The sequence below is a fragment of the Macrobrachium rosenbergii genome, chromosome 10 (assembly GCF_040412425.1).
Source record: "Macrobrachium rosenbergii isolate ZJJX-2024 chromosome 10, ASM4041242v1, whole genome shotgun sequence".
In the NCBI taxonomy this organism is placed as follows: domain Eukaryota; kingdom Metazoa; phylum Arthropoda; class Malacostraca; order Decapoda; family Palaemonidae; genus Macrobrachium; species Macrobrachium rosenbergii.
In genome coordinates this window covers 12,046,183-12,053,682 of record NC_089750.1, presented here as the reverse complement: position 1 = coordinate 12,053,682, position 7,500 = coordinate 12,046,183, and the positions used below count along the sequence as shown (strand labels likewise).

Below are 7,500 nucleotides of genomic sequence, written 5' to 3'. Positions count from 1 at the left end.
TTATTATTATTATTATTAGTCATGGTCAGATACACCTTTGCAATGTTGAATTAAACATTCTTTCTTGCAAACATACATTTTTTTCAGTTAAGATTTTTACATAAATGTAAACACTTTATTATGATATTTGTATAATACTTTATCTAAGATTTCCTTTGATCAAGCACTTATAGATATGAGTGATAGTTTTAGTAGAACAAATGAGCCTATATGTGTTGATAATAATAGAAATTACTACTATAATAACACTTGTGCAACTTCAGCACAGGAACAGCACAGGAAATATGAATAATCACTAAAAGAACTTTGGTGCTTATGCTGATTTATCATCCCTTCAGTAAAATGTGTCAACCAGGAAGTTGGCCCTTACTAATGAAGCACCGGAACACCTAACTAGCAAGCCAAAGGATACAAAAGTTATGAGCAGCTGAATGGCACACTAATTAGGCTGAGAGTAATTAGAATGACTGTGATTATGACTGCATATGCATGGAAATAGCAAAGGAAGTAAAATGCGTTGGTGACAACGTAAAGGTAAAACGTTAATTTAGTGGTTAATAATGTGATGCCATGGAACAAGCAGGAAGTGCCAGTGAAGTAGGAAATTGTGTGTGTACATATGTATATATATATATATATATATATATATATATATATATATATATATATATATATATATATATAGATAGATAGATAGATAGATAGATAGATAGATAGATAGATAGATAGATAGATAGATAGATACTGTATAAAGAATAAAGTGATTTGTACGAAAATCAGAATTAAAATCATACATCTTGATGCGAAGAAGTTATGATTAACTTATATCTGACGTGATAAACATAGCAATAACCTGATACCCTCACTTCAAAGAAGAACACATTAACAGTATTCGATTTTGCTGCGTCCTTCAAGTGTGGACTTTTATTGGTAGAAATCATCTCGACTGTAAATGTGTCCATGAATTGAACCATGTGTATAGATTTGATATTTGCCTACCCTAGCACAAACGGTATTGAGAGAGAGAGAGAGAGAGAGAGAGAGAGAGAGAGAGAGAGACAGAGAGAGAGAGTAACGAAAAGTACTACTAATAACAAAATACTTACTCGTCACTTATGTAAATACAGACTGTAGTCACTGAGGTAAGAAAAATTCTTTAGAGGTTAATGAGCGCTCACATGCACGCACATTTAGATGACAATTTTTCCCAAAAATTGTATTATAAATAAATACTTACACGTCACTGATTTTAGATTATGCTGCCCAAATCCCCACTAAAATATTTTTATTTTCCCCGCAGAGTTAGGACCTTCACCAGAGCAAAAACAATGCGTTGCTCGAGGCGAGGAAAACATCATTGCTCGACGGAGCGGAAGTTCCTTAAACGGCAGGTTTTGGGAGGTAGGTTTGTTTCAATATTTTTGTTTTTCTGCAGCGTTCATATTTGCCTTTACTAATTCTTTCTCTTATAGAAAAATTAAAAAAGAAAAATATTTGTTCTTCATGACAAAATGGGAGAGGTAATAAAAACCTTTTACAGTATTTTGAAAGTTTCTTCCCAAAATAAATGTAAAAAGTACAGAAAAATGTATAACGCCCTTGTTTATGAACAAGACTATATTGATTATTTTTATCTTCAGCTTTTTGTGGGTATGGCGATTAACTATCTTAAAATCACAAATAAATCAGTGCGTGTATAGTAATTTTCTATTATTGATCTTTTAAATCTTAGAAAGCCTAACAATAGCCGGTAATTTGTATAAAAAATCAATATTTTTTCTTTTGCCTATAAGTTTTTGTTTATTGGGAGACTTTATGGTGTTGAAGGCAAATAAATTATATAAACGGTTTGCTGCGCAAGCATCTTGAAATTATTGAAGCTTTCTCTATCACTGTCTTTCTCTCACCCTCATGATAATTATTATCACTGTAGAGAATACAAATGATTTTAATGAATTAACATTCAGACGTTATCCTAAATTCAAATATTTAACTGTCACCTCAATATACATTTGGGCATGTGCATATATGCATATGATATATGTCTGAGTTAATACCTGGATTTATGGCCATATTAAGGTGTCTTATTTCATTATTATAATTTATATTATCTTGCATATTAATATAGTTTATAATGAAGATAGTACATTAAATGAAACTGATGTGTCCTTAAAAGAAGCTTTCACGAGTGAGGAGATAGTTTTAACCATTTTAATGGTGGTCGTGATTTTTGCTGTGAAAATGTCTTATAGTGACCCGTGATTTCAAAGTCAATTGATTTTTCAGTAATTTCTATTTCATTTAACGAATGTCATTTATTTTTCTACATATATCGTTTCTCGGTATTGGAGTAGTGTTGCCATTTTGCATCTGATGATTGAATTTATCTAGGTATTTGGTCTGTGTATGCATTCCATCACGGAGATTTTCTTTGTGTGATGATTGAATGCATTATCCAGATAATTAGGGAGCGAGAACCCTAGTCCATATAAGTAAGCAGTTTCATTAAGGGTGAAATCAACATCATACTGAGGACTCCCTTGTGCACTTATTAGGGAGCTGTTAATAGTCAAGCATCTAAAAAGAGAGTTTCATTTCATTGGCTATAATTCAGCAGAATCTTCATTCCTGTAGCTATAATTCAAATCTTCATTCCTCTAAAAAGAGATCATTAATTCAAAATCTTCATTCCTGTAGCTATAATTCAAATCTTCATTCCTGTAGCTATAAATCAAATCTTCATTCCTGTAGCTATAATTCAAATCTTCATTCCTGTAGCTATGATTCAAATAGAATCTTCATTCCTGCAAAATCTTCATTCCTGTAGCTATAATTCAAATATTGTTCATATGGTAAGATGATAAGTCTAAGGAAACGACTAGACACGATAAAACGGCTTCTTTTGATACGTACATTTACAGGATAATAAATTACATTTACAAAGAAACACCTATGAAAGACATCTGCATCTTGATCAACAAAAAGTTCAGGATAATAACAATATGAATAGATATTAACTGCCCTGGAAAAGAGACTGCACACTTCAGTCGGAGAGATCTGAAAAGATTTTCCTTTCCCATAAAGTTAATATCTCAGGTATTCGGGAATTCCATGGACTGTGAAAAGCTTTTGTAACGTGATGACATTCGTAAAACCTTGTGGAGAGAGAGAGAGAGAGAGAGAGAGAGAGAGAGAGAGAGAGAGAGAGAGAGAGCGGAATACGAAAGTTGAAATAGATACCAATGAGCTTTAAAATTTCTCGTCAGCAATTAGTATGGACTTTGAACCCGAGACTCAGAAGACTGTCAGCAATTTATCGCCTTCACCAGTGACTCAAGAAACTTTTGGTTCTCTTTCGTGTTTTCTTCGGCGCAATCGAGTTTTCTGTGCAGCGTATAATCAAGGCCACCGAAAATAGATCTAGCTTTCGGTGGTCTCGGCATAGTGCTTTGTGAGCCGCGGCCCATGAAACTTTCAGCCACGATCCGGTGGTGGCATGTCCTATAGCGTTGCCAGAAGCACGATCACGGCTAATTTTAACATAAAACAAAATAAAAGCTACCGAGGCTAGAGGGTTCAATTTAGTATGAGTGATGATTGGAGGGTGGATGATCAACGTACCAATTTGCAGCCCTCTAGCCTCAGTACTTTTTCAGATCTGAGGGCGGACAGAAAAAGTGCAGACGGACAGACAAATAGCCATCTCAATCGTTTTCTTTTACAGAAAAATAAACAAAGCAATCTCAGTACTTTTCTTTTACAGATAACTAACAAGAAAAGTTGTCTGCACGTAACAGGTAAAGTGCAGTAACACTTTGTTGAAGGGCTGCGTTGCCCTGTGACGTGATCTTTAAGAAAGACACCGCAAGTAACAAGACAACTTTTAGATTTTCTTTGTAACATTTTAACTTCAATACGTATGACATAATGATCAACTTTGTGTTATCATGAAAAATCATATTTTCATTTATTGCATTGTTAACTTTACATTCACATAGGTTAAAATTCCTGTATCCTCATAGAGAGAGAGAGAGACTGGAGTTTAACGAAATTCTAGCAACTATTCCAAGGTTTGTTTGCTAGCCCAATGATAACAGTGATTTACTGCAGAGGAATGCAAATATTTGGCCTAAGTTTAAATCAATAGGAGCAAAAATTGAAGGATCACAATTGCAGAGTCATAAATCAGTGGCTTAAAATCACAGTATGAAATCGGATGTTTTGAAAAGTGAATCGATATCATATGTATCTAGCAAGTAATATGCACGGAATTCAAAACAACTCTACAGTAATCTCAAATGTGTTGAAAAATTATTGAAAAAAAAGAAGTAGAACAGATTTGCTTGCGAATGCCAATGTCTCTAGAGTCCAGGCCTTCAAATATTTTAATTTTGAACTTATGTTGCGAAGGTCATCATTTTCAATATTTTTTCATAAAACCCAGGCGTAAGTGCTTCATGTGACACCAAAATTAATAAAAAGGATTTCACCAAACAAATTTGAAAATGTCCATTGAGATATTTTTTTCAATTTACTCTTTTTGATAGTTTCAGCGCGGTAAGGATCATTCCAGCCTACTTTAGTTGATAGAATATTGAAAAGGCACAGAGCAGCCCGATCTTCAGGTAACATCGTAGAATTTGATGTCAGTGGCTAAAATCCGAAGACTTTTTGTTTGTCAGGTGTGGATTCTCAAAGACACGTTTCAAATTCTCAAATACCGAATCACTCTTATGAGCAGAATGTATAAAACTTTGCCTAGAACTTTTTTTCATGTACATTTTATATCAACCGATAATGTATAGATGTTAAACAATAAATTAAATGCCACCTGTTACATTTTAACTGAAAATATTTTATAGTCATATTTATATATATATATATATATATATATATATATATATATATATATATATATATATATATATATATATACATATATATTTATATATATATACATATGTATATACATATATATTTATATATATATACAATGTATATATATATATATATATTATATATATATATATATATATATATATATATATATATATATATATATATATATATATATATATATATATATATATATATATATATATATATATATATATATATATATATATATATATATATATATATATATATATATATATATATATATATATATATATATATATATATATATTCTGCCTTTCACTTTCTATCCTTTCCCTTAAGTCTCTTCTTTCTTAGCTTGCCAATTCCTCTAACTTGACCTTGCTCTGGTTTTCACCTCAACCTTGAGAATAATTCCTGTTCGTTCCTTTCCTCGTTGTACCATTAATGAACCATCAAAGTTTAAAAGTGTTGCGAAGGGCAGTGGGTCATAGCGAATCCCTAAAATTGTGAATTATTGAAGCCTATAATGGACGCTGATAGTAGTCGCTCTTATCGCTTTTACTTTTTGTTGACAGCTATCATCGCCATTTCATCGACAGTGTAATAGAGACGTTATAAAAAAATGTATATCAAAACTGACGCCTTGCACAAAATACACTCAGTGCTGTCATAGGGGATGCTAAGATTAACACTGAAAATATCCCGTTTGGTTAGAGATCTTTGTCAAGGCGTTGCGTTTCCTCGTCTGGTCACTTATAGAACGAAAGGGACAGCAAAAGGAACAAGCAAAAATCCGCCGAATTTTCTTCAGCGCAATCGAGTTTTCTGTATAGCGTATAATCAGGGCCACCGAAAATAGATGTGTCTTTCCGTGGTCTCGGTATAATGCTGTATGAGCCGCGGCCCATGAATCTTTAACCACGGCCCGGTGGTGGAATGTCTTATATCGTTGCTAGATGCACGATTATGGCTAACAATAACCGTAAATAAAATAAAAGCTACTGAGGCTAAAGGGCTACAATTTGGTGTGTTTGAAGATTGGATGGTGGATGATCAACATACCAATTTGCAGCCCTCTAGCCTCAGTACTTTTTAAGACTTGGGGGCGGACGGACAGACAGAACCAGCACAATAGTTTTCTTTTACAAAAAAACTAAAAATGTTCCCTGTGGAATGAGCTTCAGGGGGAAGGGCTCCCAGACAATTTGGGTAATTCTATTTGTTAAAAAAAATGGAAAAGTAGAAATTGAAATCATTTGTAGTTTGTAGACATGTATGGAAGCATACATTGCATTTTATATAGCGTCCCTTGCAGTGCAACATTCCTTTTACACACCTCCGTTCATTCTCTTTCTTCCACCCCTCTTAAATAGTTGGGCAAACGGGGTTTTGCTTGTTATTTCTCAGTACTGTCAATTTCCGTTTCAGCGCTGGATGACCTCGCTATGTATATATATATATATATATATATATATATATATATATATATATATATATATATATATATATATATGTACGTGGTGCACTGTAGGCTTGTGTATATATGTTTACTATTACAAAGATCTTGTCATTCACTGTACTGCAGTAGCCAGCAGGAAGCAGTAAAACTGATATCTGAAACAGGCATCAGCGGAGAGAGAGAGAGAGAGAGAGAGAGAGAGAGAGAGAGAGAGAGAGAGAGAGAGAGAGAGAGAGAGAGAATGGTGATCTGGCTTTGATGCAAATTGAACATCAACTTTCTTGCAGCGTTCCACGTTGCCCAAGTATCCATATCCTTACCCAAAACCCCCTTTGCATCGGACTGTTACTTCCTTTAACCATGTCATCCAGATTCCGAGTTTACAACATTTACAACTAAAGTACATATGCTTGAGGTTAAACTCAAGCCCTGTTCTACTTATTTATCCATTTATTTATTTCGAATTCTCCTTTTACTTTTGCTCTCTACTTCTGAATATACACTGGAAAAAGCTTTAATTATAAAGCCAATGCCCAACTAAACATGAATTTCAATCAGTATACTAATATTATTTCTTCCTATGTTAGAATTCTGGTAAATAACCAAAGAAAGAAGATTATTAGGAGCTTCGAAATCACTGTGGGTTTACAAGCGGCTTGGAATCGTACTCGATGCAAGATCGTTACTGAGAATTATTGGACATAATTCACCGGTTATTAGATCTCAGGTTCTGAAAATACAAAAAAAAATTCCTCATCTTCAGTAATTGGAATTTTTAATATTAGAAGGCTGGAAGCGATGTTTTCTTCGTCATTTCACATAGGGACAATCTAATGCGATGAAAACATTATACACATAAGAGTTATAAATATGTCATAGATTTTGAAAGGAAATGTCACATTTTAGTTTTCTGTAAAAGAAAACTATTGTACCGGCTTTGTATGTCCGTCCGCACTTTCTCTGTCCACACTTTTTCTGTCCGCCCTCAGATCTTAAAAACTACTGAGGCTAGGAGGCTGCAAATTGGTATGTTGGTCATCTACCTTCCAATCATCAAGCATACCAAATTGCAGCTCTCTAGCCTCAGTAGTTTTTTTATTTTATTTAAGGTTAAAGTTAGCCTGATCATGAGTCTGGCAACGCTATATGAAGGCCACCAA

The 7,500-nt window shown here is 33.6% G+C and overlaps 1 long non-coding RNA gene across 1 annotated transcript in view; it reads left to right on the top strand.

The window, feature by feature from the left end:
* The window catches only part of LOC136842489 (uncharacterized), a 58,832-nt gene that overhangs the window by 16,435 nt on the left and 34,897 nt on the right, over positions 1-7,500 (top strand). Inside the window, exon 2 of the long non-coding RNA XR_010854234.1 lies at positions 1,301-1,405. This is a non-coding gene — a long non-coding RNA (uncharacterized lncRNA). The remainder of the gene's footprint in view (positions 1-1,300; positions 1,406-7,500) is intronic.